The sequence below is a fragment of the Amblyraja radiata genome, assembly GCF_010909765.2.
Source record: "Amblyraja radiata isolate CabotCenter1 chromosome 42 unlocalized genomic scaffold, sAmbRad1.1.pri SUPER_42_unloc_2, whole genome shotgun sequence".
Classification (NCBI taxonomy): Eukaryota; Metazoa; Chordata; class Chondrichthyes; order Rajiformes; family Rajidae; genus Amblyraja; species Amblyraja radiata.
In genome coordinates, this window is record NW_022630088.1 from 1,009,860 (window position 1) to 1,029,937 (window position 20,078).

Genomic DNA, 20,078 nt, shown 5'->3' on the forward strand with positions numbered 1-20,078 from the left:
TGACCCTACAAAACAGATTAATGAAAGAAGGATCAGGAGGGAGCAAGATGTGGGCATAATGGAAACAATAAAAGAAAAAGAAAAGAGTATATGGAAAGAAAAGAAAAACCTGGTTATATTTATAGCAGGAGTAATAAATGCGACAGCAGAAGTAAAATCCAAAACAGAAAGGATCCAAATCATTGTAAAGGCTGCAGTCCACCACTTGGGAATGGCAGGATTGAAGTGGGAGGAAATACATGATGGTCTCAGTTTCCAGGGGAGCCAAGAGTCAACATGTGTGGGTTAATAATATTAATGTTAATCCTACAATGGAATGCAAGAAACTTGTTAGCCAATGGGCAAGGCTTTAAGCAATTCATAGACAGTAGGAAGGAAAAACCAGATGCCGTATGTATCCAGGAAACCTGGTTGAAACCAAGTTTAGATTTTGTTCTATATGATTATGTTGCAGTGAGATGTGATTGGGGAAATGGGGGAGGAGGGGGTTGTGCCACTTTCATTAAAAAGGGGATACCATACAAGGTATTAGGAATTGGGCAGGAACAGGAATATGTGGTAATAGAAGTGTGGTCTGAGAGGAGGTAAATAGTGGTAATAAATTACTATAATCCATTTAAGCGATTAGAGGTCAATAAGTTACAGGAAGTAGAAAGCCAGAGCAAATCTAATGTTATTTGGTGTGGGGACTATAACGCACATAATACATTATGGGGCAGTGGAAAGTCAGATAATAATGGACAGGTAATTGAGGAATTATTAAATGATGGTAATCTAGTATGTCTAAATGATGGAAAGAAGACCAGGGTAGATGTTAGGACAGGGAAGGAGTCTGTGTTGGACCTTACACTTGTTTCTAATAGGATTGCTGCTAAATGTAACTGGGAAGTATATGAAAAGGGTACCATAGGAAGTGATCATCATCCTGTGCTATGCAAAATAAATATTACTTTAACTATGAGTAAAGAAAACAGAAGTGGACGATGGGTGTTTGGAAAGGCTAATTGGGAGAAATTTAAGGAGGAAAGTGATGGATATGTAAAACCGATACAAGAAGAGACAGATATAGAAAACTTTGAGAATAAATTGTCAGAAGGTATCAAAAGAGCAGCATTAGTTTCCATACCTAAAAGTAAAGGAAGATCAAAAAGGAAAGCTGTGCCATTGTGGGACAATAAATATAAAGAGGCAGTGGTGAATAGAAACAGAGCATTCAGATTATTAAAAAGAACTCATAACTACCAACACATGATTAATTACAAACAGGCTCAGGCAATTGTAAGGAGGACTATAAGACAAACAAAAAGAGCATATTGGAGGAAGTATTGTGATTCAATTGGAAACACAACACAGGTAGGGGAGATATGGGGGATGATTTTAAAAAATGGAAGGTGATAAAAGGGAGTGGAGTTATCCTATCTTAACAAATGGAGACCAAACTGTAGTCTCAAATAAAGACAAAGCAGAACTAATGGTTAACACTTTTAGTAGGGTTCATAGCTCCCGCAACTTGTCAGATGAAGGAAGAAGAGGTAGGGAAAGAACAAGAGAGGAAAATGTTGAGGCCTTACAAAGGAAAGATATCACAGAGGACAAGTACAATATTCCATTTAATTTGGGGGAGCTAAAGAGAGCTCTGGCCAAGTGTAAGAACTCAGCCCCAGGGAAGGATGATATTTGTTACATAATGATAAAGCATCTAAGTGAGGAGGGACTCCAAAAGATACTTGCACTATATAACAAGGTGTGGGAAGAAGGGCGAATACCGGAGAGGTGGAAGGAAGCAATCATTGTGCCTATTAGGAAACCAGGGAAAGATGCAAATAATCCAGTAAATTATAGACCTATAGCTTTAACAGCACACATGTGTAAACTGATGGAAAGAATGGTAAATGAAAGATTAATGCATCTAATGGAAGAAAACGGTATAGTGGCTAATTATCAGAGTGGCTTTAGAAAAGGGAGAGGTACTAATGATCCAGTTCTGTGCTTGGAAGATGATATAAGGAAAGCACAAGTTAAAAAAGAATCTGTAGTTACCGTATTTTTTGATGTAGAGAAGGCTTATGATATGTTGTGGAGAGAAGGTCTTCTAATAAAGCTGCATATAATGGGAGTAGGACGAAATATTTTTAACTGGATAATGGATTATCTTAACGGTAGAAGTATCCAAGTTAAAATAGGGTCAGACATCTCTAGTAAATGTGTAGTCGAGAATGGAACTCCCCAGGGAAGTGCGATAAGCCCGATCCTATTCTCAATCATGATCAATGATATATTTGCAAACATTCAACCAGAGATGGGGCGATCGCTCTTTGCAGATGATGGCAGCCTATGGAGAAAGGGGAAGAATATAGATTTTATCGTGGAAAAAATGCAGCAAGGGATAGCCCAGGTGGAAGAGTGGGGAGTGAAATGGGGTATTACATTCTCTATAGAGAAGACAAAGACAATGGTTTTCACAAGGAAGAAAATTAAAGAGGATGTCCAGTTAAAACTATACGGCAACAATTTGGAAAGAGTAAAAGATTTCCTTTTCCTGGGAGTCCATTTTGACTCCAGATTAACATGGAGGGTCCACATTACAAAAATAATTGGAAAATGCAAAAAAGCCATCAATGTAATGAGATGCTTAGCAGCTTTAGAGTGGGGAGCAGATATATTATCTCTTAAACATATCTATGTATCACTGATCAGATCCAGACTAGAGTATGGCAGTATAGTTTATGGATCAGCATCTAAGTCAGTGTTGTCCGAGTTGGACAAAGTCCAAGCGGAAGCTCTAAGAATCTGTATAGGAGGTGTGCGGACGTCACCTGTATGTGCACTACAGGTGGAAACTGGGGAGATGCCGTTGAGACTGCGCTGCAGACAACTAATGGCTAATTACTGGCTAAGCCTTAAGGGTCATGGAGAGAACCACCCAACAAAACAGGTAGTACAGGAGTGCTGGGAGAGAGGGGTGGCTCAGTCTGGAAGCTTAGGCTGTGTTGGAGGAGGTGTGGCAAGGGACATGGAAGTAGAGGACAAAGAGTTCTGCCCTGCAGTATTGTGGCCATCTGTCCCAATATGGTTACTGAACATCCCAAAAGTTGATCTGGAGATATGGGAGGCAAAAAGGAGGGAAAAAAATTCGGACCTAAAAACAGAATACCATAACCATATATATAATAGATACAGGGAACACCTCTTAATTTTCACAGATGGATCAAAGGACCCAGTAGCTGAAACAACGGGGGCAGCTGTGGTAGTGCAAGGGATGAATGTTGAGATTTGCAAAAGAAAAAATAACTATTTGGCAGTATATACAGTGGAACTGTACGCTATTTTGATGGCAGTTCGGTGGATAGAACAGGTGCAACCATGCAAAGTATTAATATGTAGCGACTCATTGTCTGCAATCCAGAGTATTGGGTCTGGTGCATCCCATAAGCGGCCTGACCTAGTGTATGAAATTCTACTACTATTAAGCCAAGTAACAAGGAAGGGCAGTGACGTGACTTTGTTGTGGGTCCCAGCACACATTGGTGTGCTAGGAAATGAAAAGGTGGATAAATTAGCAAAAGAGGCCGTTAAAAAAGAGAACATAGAGGTAAACCTACAATTATGAAGGAATCAAATCTGAAGGAAGACACATTGTGTGGAAGAAAATAAATCAGGAATGGCAACAATACTGGGAACAGGAGACAAAGGGGAGACACCTCTATTCGCTACAAAACAGAGTGGGCATTACAGCAAGAAGAGGGGGGAACAGAAGAGAACAGGTGGTATTAGCAAGATTAAGGATAGGACACACTCACCTGAACAGCACATTAAAAATGTTGGGAAAACACCCTACTGGGATGTGTGAGGAATGCCATCAGCCGGAAACAGTTCAGCGTGCTCTAGTTGCATGTAGAAGATATGAAACAGAAAGAAGAGTTTTGATCAGTGAAATGAAGAAAATTGGAATGACAGATCTATCAGAAAAGAACATTCTAGAGTATGGAGGGGAAGGAAAAGGAGTAAAGGTGTTGTTTAATTTCTTGAGGGCCTCTGGCCTTATAAAAAGGATATAATGTAAAGACATGAGACTGTGGAGTGAAGCCAGAAGGTGGCAGCAATGCAACATTGTGGATGCCGGCTGCCGTAAAACTCCAAAGAAGAAGAAGTAGAGGAAGATCGCGGGGTCAGCGGCGTCCACGTGCTGAAGAGGTTGTCTTCTCACTGCTGGCGCAGCCCTCACACCCTTCCCGACCCCCCTTTAGACGTGCCTGCGATTTGTGGGCTATGGGTCAGTGGATAGGGCGGGTATGGGGTAAAATGAGCAAATTAATAATATGAATATATCAAAGGGGTAGTCAGTGTGTGTGTGGGGGTAGTTAGTATGTGTGACATCGCATGCGCCCCCCCCCCCCCACGCAAACACGCGTTGGGGGAACAGACCCAACGGGTCTGCACTTGGTCGAGTATGCTTTTAAAACTCTGTGTGTGTGTGTGTGTGATTTTGCCTGTGAAACGTATCTCCTCGAAAACCAGATGCCGAAATGGGGATTTTTTTACATATTCAAGTAGAGATTTTTCTTGTGATTTTAGAAATCCACTCCTCTGCACATTTGGTACATTATTTTCCCGATTTTTAAATTAAAATTATTGACCGATCTGACCGTTCTTTTCAAATCTGACCGCTGCCCAGCTGCTGATGTTATAATAACAGTGCATTTTTTACATCTTCTGGTAGATAATTTCCTTATGATTTCTAAAATCCAATCCTCTATAAATTTGGTCAATTATATCCAGAGATATTTACTAAAATAAAATATCACCAAACTGATATTATTAAAAAAATATAACGGTTGGCCAGCTGTTGACCTCACAATGCCTTTGCTCTTGGCCCAGATCACTCGTGGCCCTGCCCCCCCCCCCCCCCCCCCCCCCCCCCCGTGGATTAAAGCATGGTTTATTTATTTTTTCATTGCATTGAATTCATTTGTTTCTCATTTAACTCCACTAATTATTGTCGATTGCATTGTTTATCATTTAATTTAATTTAATTATTTCTAACTTAACATCACTAATTCTTAACATTAACATTAAATTTCAAAGACAGTTTAAAAATAGACGCTGTCTTCATTGACAGCTTAGATCGGACCCGCTGTGTGTGTGTGTGTGTGCGCGCGCGGGGGGGGGGGGTTGTGTGTGTGTGTGTGTGTGCGCGCGTGGGGGGGGGGGGGGGGTTGTGTGTGTGTGACGCCGCAGGCTCCGCCCCTGAATTCCATGGAGCTGCCGACAGCTTTCGTTCATGAGACGCGGACGCTTCAATTCCAGAACATTCTGAACGCGTGACGCACATGGCTGCATTTCGCTCTCTCTGTCTCTCCCCCTCCTTCTCTCTCCCCCATCTCTCTCTCTCTCTCCCCCATCTCTCTCTCTCCCCCATCTCTCTCTCTCTTTCAGAATGGCAGGCAGTGACTAGTGGGGTACCGCAAGGCTCAGTGCTGGGACCCCAGCTATTTGCAATATATGTTAATGATTTGGACGATGGAATTGAATGCAATATCTCCAAGTTTCCAGATGACACGAAGCTGGGGGGGCAGCGTTAGCTGTGAGGTGGATGCAGTATAATTTGGATAAATGTGAGGTTATCTACTTTGGTGACAAAAACAGGAAAGTAGACTATTATCTGAATGGTGGCCGGTTGGGAAAATGGGAGATGCAACGAGACCTGGGCGTCATGATACATCAGCCCATTGCATTTCGCAGGAGTGGTCTATCTTGCTCCGCTAAAGGATGTTTGGCCGGGAGTGGGTTGGTGTGGAGCTCGCTCTGTGCTTTGATGTTTGCCCGCCAAGTGGTCACCACGTGGTGACCGGAAGCGGGTCAGCGCCTTCCAATTCTCCGTCCGAGCTCCCATTGGCCGCTGGCGCTGTCCGTCAGTGGGGGGGGGGGGGGAAGGGGCGGGACTTAGTCGCCGGTCACGTGAGGCGGGAGCTCATGCGGGAACAGCCGCCGCCGCCGCTCGGCCCCGTGTCCCTGACCCCACCCCTCCTTCCTTCCCGAGGAGCCGGAGCCCGAGGCGTGCGGGAGATATCAGTCAATGAGAGAGGGGCGAAGGAGGTCTGGTCCTCCTCCTGGCGGCGAGAGGCCGCGGTGTAGCGCCCCTGTCGGTTGAAGCGCCCGGTGCAGCGCAACTAGTCCTCCCATCGCAGCGCCCTCACCCCGTGGGAAGTCACGGTGCAGCGCCTCTGGGCCTCCGGTTCTAGCGCCCCCTGGCGGAACGGGGTACTGATTGTGAATGAACAGCACAGAAACGTAGAAACATAGATGCTGGAGTAGGCCATTCGGCCCTTCGAGCCTGCACCGCCATTCAATATGATCATGGCTGATCATCCAACTCAGTATCCTGTACCTGACTTCTCTCCATACCCCCTAATCCCTTTAGCCACAAGGACCACATCTAACTCCCTCTTAAATATAGCCAATGAACTGGCCTCAACTACCTTCTGTGGCAGAGAATTCCAGAGATTCACCACTCTCTGAGTGAAAAATGTTTTTCTCATCTCAATCCTTAAAGAATTCCCCTTTATGCTTAAACTGTGACCCTTTGTTCTGGACTTCCCCCAACATCTGGAACAATGACCCTCTGTCTTCCTCTCCTGCAGGGAGTTGGAGCCGTTTGTCAGGTCTCGCGTTTGATCTAATTTCTGTTTCTTATTGGTTTTTAGTAATAGAGTTTGCATTCTTGTTTTATTTTTGGTGTCTCACATCTCCTCTTGTTTCAGGTCCCATTTCCTGTCAGGTCGTTTACCCTCATGTGATTGTTGGCCACGCCCTGATGTGTTTCACCTGTGTCTCGTTATCCACTGCTAGTCTGTATTTAAGCCTTTTGTGTTTTAGTTCCCATTGCCAGTTCGTGGTGTAAGCTACTTGGTATCACCTCGTTCCAGCTCTCGTAATCTTGTGCCCTTGTGATCTCGACCTTTGCCTGTATTTTCGACCACTGGTTCTTGCCTGCTCCTATATGGTACTGTTGCCTCTGTTTTGCCTACCTGTGTACTGACTTGGACCGATTAAACGCCGAAGACTGATCTGCCCTGTGTCTGAGCCTGCATTTGTGTCCTCCTCCTCGTTCAGTTCTGACATTACGAACTGGCCAACAATGGACTCAGCGGGCTCTGATCCTTTTCGTGCAGCGCTCCAGAAGCAAGAGGAGCGCATCTCGCATTACGAGGGTCAACTCTCCTCGATCGTCGCCGGGTTCCGGGATCTCGGTGAGCGTCACCAGGGGTTCCAGGCAGACATCGGTTCACAGGTGAACACTTTAAGTTCTCGGTTTGAAGACCTGGTTACTCGGCTGAATTCTTTGTTTCCTGCTGCGGCTCCCGTGCCTGCCGAGTCTGTTTCCTTGTCTGTGTCTCCAGGAGCTCCGATGGCCGCGGCTGCTGCAGCATCTCCATTCGTCCACCTGGCAAGACCGGAAAACTTTTCGGGGGAATCGGAGAAATGTAGACCTTTTTTGATTCAGTGTGGACTGCATTTCGAACTTCAAGCGGCTTCCTTTTCATCAGAACGCTCAAGGGTAGCCTTTATCATCACGCACCTGTCGGGTAGGGCGGAGGCTTGGGCACGGGGAGTGGTCTCGGAATTCTCCTGTTTGCCAGACATCGGTCCTGTTCATGGAAGCTCTGTCCCGCACGTTTGATCACTCCAATCCTGGCCGAGAGGCTTCACAGAACCTGGTCTCCATGAAACAAGGTAATCGCTCTGTTATGGATTTTGCTATTGACTTTCGAACTGTTGCTGCTAAGGGTGGATGAAATGAGGCTGCTTTGTTGGATGCTTTTCGCAATAGATTGTCTGAAGCTATCAAAGATCAATTGGCTCCTCTAACCCTGCCTTCCGACGTCGAGTCTATGATTTCCCTTGCTATCCAAATTGACGCTAGGCTCAGAGAAAGAGATCGAGAGAGGAGATCGGCTGCAGTTCGGTCCTCCTCCCAGCAGTGGCGGCAGCGTCGCCCTTCACCTTCCTGTCGGGACTTCTTCCCTCTCGGCCGGTCCAGTCAGCCTACAGCGCCACCTGCATCTTCGGAGGAGCCCATGCAGGTGGGACGAGCCAAACTCAGTCCGGAGGAACGGCAGCGCCGCCTAAGGGAAATGAGGTGTTTTTACTGTGGTGAACTGGGACATTTGTTGAACAGCTGTTCAGTAAAAGACAAAGCTCACCAATGAAAGAGAGGACATTGGTGAGTTGTACCACTCCTATGAGCCGTTCCTCTCGTCCATTGTCGACGGTACAATTGTTGGTGCATTCCCAGCGGCACTCCCTGCAGGCTTTGGTTGATTCTGGGGCAGATGAGAACTTCATGGACATTCGCTTGGCTGATGAATTGAAGCTGGAACGTGAACAGCTTCAAGATCCTATGGAGGCTACTGCACTGGATGGGCGCCTACTGTACAGGGTAATTCACCGAACTCAACCTGTTCAACTCATCGTGGCAGGTAATCACCTTGAGACCATCAGTTTTCATCTCCTCGACTGTCCTCTTCATCCTCTGGTTTTGGGGCTCCCTTGGCTGTCTTACCATAATCCTCACATGAACTGGGGTACTGGAGAAGTAATTTCTTGGGGGAATACCTGTAAACTCATCTATCTGCATGATTCTTCTCCTGAGTCTATGAAGGATCCGTCAAGGAGCAGTTTGCTGGGATCTTCCAGGACCACCCTCCGGCAGCCTCCCCGTTCAAGGGAGGAGGATTTTCCAGATCTCACCAAGGTTCCCTCATATTATCTAGACCTAAAGGAGGTGTTCAACAAGGCCAAGGCCACATCTCTTCCGCCGCATAGACCGTACGACTGCTGCATCGACCTTCTGCCAGGTACAGCGCCTCCTAAGGGCCATCTCTACTCCTTGTCTTCACCTGAGCGGCTCGCCATGGAAAAGTACATTGACGATGCCCTTGTTGCTGGGATCATCAGACCTTCTTCTTCACCTGCAGGAGCTGGATTCTTCTTTGTGGATAAGAAGGATGGAACACTTCGGCCCTGCATTGACTACAGAGGACTCAATGACATTACTGTTAAGAACAGATACCCTCTTCCTCTTATCTCCTCTGCATTTGAACTGTTAAAAGACGCTGCAGTATTCACTAAGTTAGATCTTAGAAATGCGTATCATCTGGTGAGGATAAGGGACGGGGATGAATGGAAAACTGCGTTTAACACACCCAGTGGTCATTATGAATATCTGGTCATGCCATTTGGTCTTACTAATGCTCCAGCAGTTTTTCAAGGCATGGATAATGATGTATTACGGGATGCTGAACCGATTTGTGTTTGTGTACCTTGATGACATTTTGATTTTTTCTCCAGACGAGACTTCCCATGTGCAGCATGTACACCAGGTGCTAGAACGTTTGCTCCTGACTGATCTGTTTGTGAAAGCTGAGAAATGTGAATTTCATGTTAACACTGTTCAATTCCTTGGTTATGTTGTATCACCTGCTGGTATACAGATGGACCTGAGCAAGGTCAGTGCTGTGGCCACCTGGCCTACACCCTCCAGTCGTAAGCGACTTCAGGGGTTCCTTGGGTTTGCTAATTTTTATAGGAAGTTTATCCAGAACTTTAGTGTCACTGCTGCACCACTCCATGCTCTTACCTCACCCCACGTGCCTTTCTCTTGGTTCTCTCAAGCAGAAACTGCATTTATGCGACTCAAGAGGAGCTTCTCCTCAGCCCCCATCCTGGTTCACCCTGACCCGTCACTCCAGTTCGTGGTTGAGGTGGACGCCTCGGGTGTGGGCATCGGGGCCGTACTCTCACAGAAATCCCCCACAGATGGTCGATTACATCCCTGCGCTTTCCTCTCAAAGAAGCTTTCTCCTGCTGAGAGAAATTACGATGTGGGTAACCGTGAACTGTTAGCGGTTAAAACAGCCTTGGAGGAATGGAGACATTGGTTGGAGGGTACCAAGCAGCCGTTTCTAGTTTGGACAGACCACAAAAACCTGGAATACATCAAGTCAGCCAAACGCCTCAACTCGCGCCAAGCAAGGTGGGCTCTCTTCTTTAATCGATTTGATTTTGTACTGTCTTACCGCCCTGGTGCCAAGAATGGCAAACCTGATGCTCTCTCCAGACAGTTTGATCCTGACCCATCCCCTAAGGTTTCAACTCCCATTCTGCCTGCTTCCTGTTTTGTTGGGGCGGTTACTTGGGAGATTGAGAAGAGAGTTTCCGAGGCAACTGCTGGTGTTCAGTCTCCGCTAGGGTGTCCTTCTAATCGTCTGTTTGTTCCCGAGTCTCTTCGTTCACAGGTGATTCACTGGGCTCATACGTCTCGGATCTCCTGTCATCCCGATGTCCGCCGAACCCTGTTTATGGCCAAACAGCGGTTTTGGTGGCCTTCCGTGGAGAGGGGGATTAAGGAGTACGTCGCCGCCTGCAGTATTTGTGCTCAGAACAAGACCTCCCGTCGGGCCGCCTTTGGCCTCCTGAATCCGCTGCCTGTCCCCTCACGCCCCTGGTCAGACATCTCCATGGACTTTGTCACGGGCTTGCCCTCTTCTGAAGGTAACACCTCAGTCATGACTGTAGTGGACAGATTTTCTAAGATGGTCCATTTCATTGCGTTGCACAAGCTTCCCTCCGCCAAGAAGACGGCAGAGGTCATGCTGTCTCATGTTTTTCGCATTCATGGATTTCCCAGAGACATTGTGTCTGACCGGGGGCCTCAGTTCGTGTCCAGGTTTTGGAAGGAGTTTTGTTCTCTGTTGGACGCCACGGTCAGCCTTACATCTGGTTATCACCCGGAATCCAATGGACAGACTGAACGCCTTAACCAGGAATTGGAGACAGGACTGCGGTGCTTGGTGGCACAGACCCCTTCAACTTGGAGCAAACACCTTATTTGGGTGGAGTATGCACACAACACACTTCCTTGCTCATCCTCTGGTCTCTCTCCATTCCAGTGTGCCTATGGTTATCAACCGCCATTGTTCCCTGCTGTGGAGAAGGAGTCCAGTGTGCCCTCCGCTCAGGCTCTCGTCCGTCGCTGTCGCAAGGTTTGGAATGGGGCTCGTCAGATGCTGTTGCGCAGTTCTGCGCGTTACAAGAGGATGGCTGACCGTGGAAGAACGCCGGCTCCAGTATACTCGCCTGGTCAAAGGGTGCGCTCTCCACTCGAGACTTACCGCTGAGGGTGGAATCCCGGAAGCTGGCTCCTCGTTTTGTTGGTCCTTTCCCCATATCGAAGGTCATCAATCCTGTGGCGGTTCGTCTCAAACTCCCCCGTGCCATGAGGGTCCACCTTACTTTCCATGTCTCCCGTCTGAAGCCATTTAAGGAGAGTCCTCTGGTCCCTGCCTCCACACCCCCTCCGCCCCCCCGGTTCCTTGATGGGGGTCCAGTGTTTACGGTCAGCCGGTTGCTGGGGATGCGCCGGCGTGGTCGTGGTTGTCAGTATCTTGTGGATTGGGAGGGGTATGGACCTGAGGAGCGGTCTTGGGTGCCAGCTCGCAACATATGCGACCCGGAACTTATCAGGGACTATCGGCGCCAACATCCTGAAGATCCTGGGCCGTCAGGAGCCGGCCGTGGAGAGGGGGGGGGGGGGGGGGGGTTGGGGGGGGGGGGGGGGGGGGTACTGTCAGGTCTCGCGTTTGATCTAATTTCTGTTTCTTATTGGTTTTTAGTATTAGAGTTTGCATTCTTGTTTTATTTTGGTGTCTCACATCTCCTCTTGTTTCAGGTCCCATTTCCTGTCAGGTCGTTTACCTTCATGTGATTGTTGGCCACGCCCTGATGTGTTTCACCTGTGTCTCGTTATCCCCTGCTAGTCTGTATTTAAGCCTTTTGTGTTTTAGTTCCCATTGCCAGTTCGTGGTGTATGCTACTTGGTATCACCTCGTTCCAGCTCTCGAAATCTTGTGACCTTGTGATCTCGACCTTTGCCTGTATTTTCGACCACTGGTTCTTGCCTGCTCCTATATGGTACTGTTGCCTCTGTTTTGCCTACCTGTGTACTGACTTGGACCGATTAAACGCCGAAGACTGATCTGCCCTGTGTCTGAGCCTGCATTTGTGTCCTCCTCCTCGTTCAGTTCTGACACCGTTGCTGCGGACAGAGAGACGGGGACGTGAGCGGCCATTGAAGTGAGCCCCCCCCCCCCCCCCCCCCCCCCCCCCCCCCCCCCCGCCACCTGCTTAGGGCTGAGTTCGAGGGGCTGAGATTCGAGGGGCCACATGACGGAGCACAACAAGGAGAGTCGTTATGAGTGTGACGTGTGTGGCAAGGCCTGGCAGCTCCCGAGCAAGCTGGAGACCCACCGGCGTGTACACATGGGAGAACGTCCCTTCGACTGTTCCGACTGCAGAAAGAGCTTCAAGTCAGCGAAGAACCTGAAGCACCAGCGGATGCACACTAGAAAGAGACCCTTTGTGTGCGCTGAGTGTGGCATGGCTTTCACCTGCATGTCCAGCCTGTGGCAGCACCGGCGTACCCACATCGGTGAGCGTACCTGTTGATTCTGGATATGAACCTAACCCCCTAATCTGGTTCAAACAAACACCGAATGCGAGCACTGGAATTCCAACTCTATTTTATTGTACACAATACGGCTGGATCCTCGTTTCAGTATTACTCGAGCCCAATACAGCCTCGCGCAGAAAGAACAGACCCAAGATGATCGGCACAACCCAATGTGCTCCCCACCCCTTTACACCCCTCCAAACTAAAGGCGTGAAAGTACTTGGGAGAGGCAACCCCTACATGCAAACCAATACAGTCTGCAAAGTACATGGAATGACAGCTCGCTAGCCCAATCATAACATCGTTTCACCACATAGCACTTAGGGGGACACACTTCCATGAAGTAAAGAAATATTATCACTAGATAAAGAAACATCTTTGGTGAGGCCACTCTCCTGGACCAATCACAATTAGCGGTGGGAAGGCACTGCAACATAATTGAAACCAAACTTTTCCTCAACCACGCCCAAGCTTTCCTTTGCAGCAGTGTATAGCTCCTTCTGTAGAATCCCATACATATTAACTTGCAGGCCATCTGGACAGAAACCTCTCTGCAACTCCTTCCCAGGCTTCAGACTCCATGGAGCCATCCATGTCGCATGGTTCTGCAGCTCTCTGCAAATGATGCCAAGCAGGTTTCACAAATCTTTACACAGACATCGTCCATTTTCCCACGTGCACAAATTTCTAATATTAACATTCCCCCCTTTTATCATACTATGATAATCAAAACAGCGTTAAAAGACAACTGTTCATGTTATACAATCCGACAATGATAGCGATGTCGTCGTGTCAGAGCTCTAAGTCACTTCCTGAGTTTACATGGGCATAACTTCGAAGAATCCTGAATGACGAGTCTCCACCTCCAGAGTTCACATGGGCATGAATTCTCTTGATCCACCATGTCAGCAGCTCTTGACGCTCGATGTAATGTTCGTATACTAAGAGATTCCTCAAAGAAAAGAAGTTAGCAGCTCAAACCTTTCCACTAATACTTTTGCAATGGTGCAGATGGGCCCACGCATTAATTCCTTCCACCTTGGCAGCATTTGGGGTCGTCAGGAGAACCTTCCCACCGAGCCTCCAAACCTTTCCTCACCCAATTCTTCACCATCACAAAATCACCAGGATTTACCTTAATAGACGAAACCAGGGGAGGTAATCCACTGTATGCTGCTCGTACCCTGGAATGTAAATCTCTTAGTGCTCGAGTCAAGGTTAGAACATATTTGGTCATCACTGTAGCCATATAATGGAAATTGTCAACCTTTGGGTTATTTTGGGTCAGCAGGGTTCTTAAGGGACGTTTGCGGATGACACGACTGTGGTGGGACTGATAAACAACAACGACGAGTCTGCCTACAGGGATGAAGTCCAAAAACTGACTGTCTGGTGTACCAAAAACAACCTGGTACTCAACCCATCAAAGACAAAAGAACTGGTATTCGACTTTAGGAGGAAGAGGAGAGAGGAACCTGCTCCCTTATATATCAAAGGAGACATGGTGGAGAGAGTCACTGGCTTTAAGTTCCTGGGAATAAACATCTCCCAGGACCTCAAATGGCAAATGAACACCGTCACTCTCGTGAAGAAGTCACATCAGCGGCTGTATTTCCTGAGGTCTCTGCGGAGAGCAAACGTCTCACAGCCGCTGTTGCTGTCCTTCTACTGATGCACCGTGGAAAGTATCCTCTCCTATGGAATCCTGGTGTGGTTTGCTAGCTGTACTGTGGCTGAGAGGAGGGCGCTGCAGGGAATTATAAAAACTGCACAGAGCATTACAAACGCTCAACTGCCCTCCTTGGATGATATATATCGGGGCCGATGCTTGCACCGGGCCACAAATATCAAGCAGGTCACATCCCACCCTGCCAACCACCTTTTCACTCTGCTACCATCTGGGAGGGGATTCAGGTCTCTGAAGGCTCGCACCGGTAGACTAAAATATAGTTTCTACCCATGTGCGATAAAAGAGCCTAATTCCAACAGAGAACACTGGGGAAGCAAAATGTAATTCCAAGAAATGCAGCCAAATTCTTTTTAATTCTTTTTAAATACTTATTTATTATTTTACTAATAAGTGTACATATGTGTCAATGGTTGTCGTGTTTGTATTTTTTTAACCGGAGGAGATGTAATGGAATTTCGTTGCACAGTATTGTGCAATGACCATAAACGTATTCATTCATTCATTCATTCATGGACAATTTCAGCTGGGCTTAGTCTTGATTTACCTGCAGGCATGACATGCATCTGAAATAAAGCTACAGGGAGCAATTTAACTCAATTAATTCCTGTCTCAGCCTTTAATTTAGCCAATTTGGTTTTTAGGGTCTGATTCGCTCTTTTGACAAGTCCAGCAGCCTGTGGTCGATAAGCACAGTGTAACTGCTGTTAGCTGCCCAGCTGTTCACAGAATTCTTTGTTAATTTGCCCAATGAAATGAGGACCAATGTCAGAGCCATGCCGCATAGGAATGCTGAATCTGGGAATGATTCATAGCATACGCACCTTGACAACAGTAGCCGCTTTGTTATCAAGTGTTGGATAGGCCTCCATCCATTTGCTGAATACATTGGCAATCACAAGTACATACCTATATCCTTGGCACTTCTCCAGCTCGATATCACCCATTTGAAGAGTTTCAAAGGGACCCATGGGTAAAGGTGTTTTCCGATCCTCACAAGCCATTTCTTTCCCAGGATTATATTTCTGACAGATAATACAACAGATACTCACTTTTTGGGCTAAAGTCTGTAATCTTGGATGCCACCAAGTCGCCGAGAAAGCATCACCAATCGCTCTAGCACCACAGTGAGTGGCAAAATGCATGCACTCCACAACCCAAACTGCAAGAGAATCTGGCATACGTCTGCCCTGCCGGAGTGACGCTAAAACCTGACATACAATCTATTGTACATCCAAGCTGTTTCCATATCTTATATTACCTTCAGGAGCTTCTTCCTGCAACTGAATAATTTCCTAGATGGTTGGCATTGGCTTTTCCGAGGGAGACTTGTTACCTGAACCTTTAATCTGCCTCATCATCTTTGGCACTCCCACCTTGCGTTCCCGGGATACCTCCTTTGCTGCTTGGTCAGCACAACGATTCCCCATGTCTAACTGGATCTGGCCCTTTGTGTGAGCACTACATTTAGGTGTCCTTGAGACTCTTGAAAGGCGCCCATAAATAAAATGTATTATTATTATTACATTTCATTATCAAGATTTGCCTGGGTAGCAGCAGATACTGTAATACATCGGTTACCAATTGCTTGTGAGATATTTGAGTTCCTGCTGAGGTCGGGAATCCTCGACTATGAATCCTCCTTAGTTGTCCAAAATAGTGTACTACCCCAAATGCATATCTAGAAACTGTTTCTACGTTTACTTTCAGATCTCTTCGATAGAAACATAGAAAATAGGTGCAGGAGTAGGCCATTTGGCCGTTCGAGCCTGCACCGCCATTCAATATGATCATAGCTGATCATCCAACTCAGTATCCTGTACCTGCCTTCTCTCCATACCCCCTGATCCCTTCAGCCACAAGGACCACATCTAACTCCCTCTTAAATATAGCCAATGAACTGGCCTCAACTACCTTCGGTGGCAGAGAATTCCACAGATTCACCACTCTCTGTGTAAAAAATGTTTTTCTCATTTCGGTCCTAAAAGATTTTCCCCTCATCCTTAAACCGTGACCCCTTGTTCTGGACTTCCCCAACATCGGGAACAATCTTCCTGCATCTAGCCTGTCCAACCGCTTAAGAATGTTATACGTTTCTATAAGATCCCCCCTCAATCTTCTAAATTCTAGCGAGTACAAGCCGAGTCTATCCAGTCTTTCTTCATATGAAAGTCCTGACATCCCAGGAATCAGTCTGGTGAACCTTCTCTGTACTCCCTCTATGGCAAGAATGTATTTTCTCAGATTAGGAGACCAAAACTGTACGCAATACTCCAGGTGTGGTCTCACCAAGACCCTGTGCAACTGCAGTAGAACCTCCCTGCTCCTATACACAAATCCTTTTGCAATGAATGCTAACATACCATTCGCTTTCTTCACTGCGTGCTGCACCTGCATGTCTACTTTCAATGACTGCTGTACCATGACACCCAGGTCTCGTTGCATCTCCCCTTTTCCTAATCGGCCACCATTCAGATACAAGTCTACTTTCCTGTTTTTGCCACCAAAGTGGATAATACATGTTCTGATTAAAGCGAACAGCTCAGCCTGTTGGGCTGAAAAGGGTGACTCGAAGGCAGCTGCCTTCCATCCTGGTCTTTGATAGCGTAAGACTGACTCCCATGGCTATCTGGGCTACACGTCTTCCAACCCTGCTTCCTGTAAGGACTCCATCCCTTACTCCCAATTCCTCCGTCTATGCCGCATCTGCTCCCAGGATGAGGTGTTCCACACCAGGGCATCTGAAATGTCCTCATTCTTCAGGGAACGGGGGTTCCCCTCCCCCACCATAGATGAGGCTCGCACCAGGGTCTCTTCCATACCCCGTAACACTGCTCTCTCCCCCCATCCCCCCCAATCGCAACAAGGGCAGAGTCCCCCTAATCCTCACCTTTCACCCCACCAGCCGTCACATACAACAAGTAAACCTCCATCAGTTTCGCCACCTGCAACGTGACCCCATCACTCGCCACATCTTCCCCCCTCCCCCCGTCTGCCTTCTGCAAAGAGCGCTCCCTCTGTAACTCCCTTGTCAATTCTTCTTTTCCCTCCCGTATTACCCCATCCCCGGGCACTTTCCCTTGCAACCGCAAGACATGCTACACTTGTCCTTTTACCTTCCCCCTCGACTCCATTCAAGGACCGAAGCACCAGGTGCGACAGAGGTTCACCTGCACCTCCTCCATCCAACTTCATCTATTGCATCCGCTGCTCTAGATGTCAGCTGATCTACATCGGTGAGACCAAGCGGAGGCTTGGCGATCGTTTCAACCAACACGTCCGCTCGGTCCGCTTTAACCAACCTGACCTCCCGGTGGTTCAGCACTTCAACTCCCCCTCCCATTCTGTATCCGACCTCTCTGTCCTAGGTCTCCTCCATGGCCAGAACGAGCACCGCCAGAAATTGGAGGAACAGCACCTTATATTCCGCTTGGAGAGTCTGCATCCTGGGGGCATGAACATTGAATTCTCTAAATTTTGTTGGCCCTTGCTGTCTCCTCCCCTTCCTATCTCTAACTCAGCCCTCGGGCTCCTTCTCCTCCTTTTTCCATTATGCCCCCCCCCCCCCCCCCCCCCCCCCCGCCAACCCCCATCAGTATGAGGAAGGGTTTCGGCCAGAAAAGTTGCCTATTTCATTTGCTCCATAGAAGCCGCTGCACCTGAGAACTGAAGGGACAACAACAGCCAGAGTGCTTGGCAAACATTGGCTGTTTGCTCACTGCTTTTCATCAACAGCAAGGCATTATTTGTGTTTTTTCTTGATTCCTTTGGCATCTAAAAAGTTTCAGAAGTGATAAATCTGGCTGTAAAATTTTTAAATCGCCCACGGTTCTCAAGTGGGTATTTACACACAAAAAGAAAACGCCTCTGAAGCAAAATTTACAGCCAGATTTATCACTTCTGAGACTTTTTAGATACCAAAGGAATCAAGAAAAAACACAAATAATGCCTTACTGTTGATGAAATGCAGTGAGCAAACGCGATAATACCCAATAGTTTCAATTTGGATATCTGCACGGCCAATGTTCGCCTAGCACTTTAGCTGTCGTTGTCCCTTCAGCTCTCGCTTCTCTTTACCTTCATTTCGCTTCACGTTTGGAATTCTGAAGTTGGGTACATGTCTCTCACACTTACCCCGACTTCCACAATTTTTTACCGCGCAAATATTCAACAATTTGGCGGTTTTTAATAGATAAGAAAGTACCCGTTTCTTACATTAATAATATATACCGGAAGTTACGGATGTCCTCCAGATGGATTGAGCGGCTCCGTGCGTCAAGCCCTATGGCCCAGTGACCTTACGTGCAACCCCCCCCCCCCCCCCCCCCCCCCCATAGTGAAACTTAAGGAAGGCACCAGAATTAACCGGGCAGAAAGCTCAGGAAGGGATAGGAGAGTATGGCCAAGTGAAATAGGAATCGGTGTGAAAGGTGAACTTTCTGAATGTTGTAGTCGGCAGGGCAGTACTCTGCATATCGCCAACTTGGACAATTTTCCATTTTTTTAATCAAGCCAATTAACCTACAAACCTGTACATCTTTGGAGTGTGGGAGGAAAACGCACGCAGATCATGGGGACAACGTGCAAACTCCGTACAGACAGCGCCTGTAGTCGGGATCGAACCCGGGTCTCTGGCACTGCGTTTTGCTGTAAGGCAGCAACTCTACCGCTGTGCCACCGTGACTGGCCGTGAGCTAAGTAATGGATTAAAATTATTATATATGCATCCACGAAGTATAACAATAAACTGGACGAGCTTGAGGCTCAGTTAGAAACTGGCAAGTATGATGTTGTGGGAATTACTGAGACATGGCTGCAAGAGGGCCAGGGCTGGGAACTGAATATTCAAGGGTATACCTCCTATCGATAAGACAGACAGGTGGGCAGAGAGGGTGGGGTGGCTCTGTTGGAGAGCAATGAAATTCAGTCCCTTGCAAGGGGTGACATTGAAACAGGAGATGTTGAGTCATTATGGATAGAACTGAGGAACGGAAAGGGTAAAATACCCTCATGGGAGTTATCTACAGGCACCCAAACAGAAGCCTGGATATAGGGTGTAAATTGAATAAAGAGTTAAAATTTACATGTTGCAAATGTAATATAACGGTTGATATGGGAGATATCAACATGCAGGTAGACTGGGGAAATCAGGTTGGTACTGGACCCGAAGAAAGGGACTTTGTGGAGTGCCAACGAGATGGATTCTTAGAGTAGCTTGTACTGGGGCCTACCAGGGAGCAGACATTTCTAGATTTAATGTTGCGTAATTACCTGGATTTGATAAGGGAACTCGAGGTAAAGGAGCCATTAGGAGGTAGTTTTAATCTACAATTTGAGAGGGAAAGGGGAACAGCGGAAGTGTCAGTATTCCAGTTGAGTAAATGGGACTAAGGAGTCATGAGCGAGGAGCTGGCCAAAGTTGACTGGAAAGAGACCCCGGCAGGGATGAGAGTGGAACAACAATGGCAGGTAATACAGAAGGTGCAGGATTCTAAAGAGGAAGACAGATTCTGAGGGGAGTAAGAGGTGACCGTGAGTGACAAGGGAAGTCCAGCACCGTATAAAAATAAAAGAGAAGACATATAACATAGCAAAGATGAGTGGGAAGCCAGAAGATTGGGCAACTTTCTAAGAACAGCAGGAGATAACTAAATAGGCAATACGGGGAGAAAAGATGAGGTATGAAGTTAAGCTAGCCAAGAATATAAAGGAGGATAGTAAAAGCTTCTTTAGGTATGTGAAGAGGAAAAAAATAGTTAAGGACAAAGTTGGGCCCTTGAAGACAAAAACAGGTGAATTCATTATGGGGAATAAGGAAATGGCAGACAAGTTGAACAGGTACTTACGATCTGTCTTCACTAAGGAAGACACAAACAATCT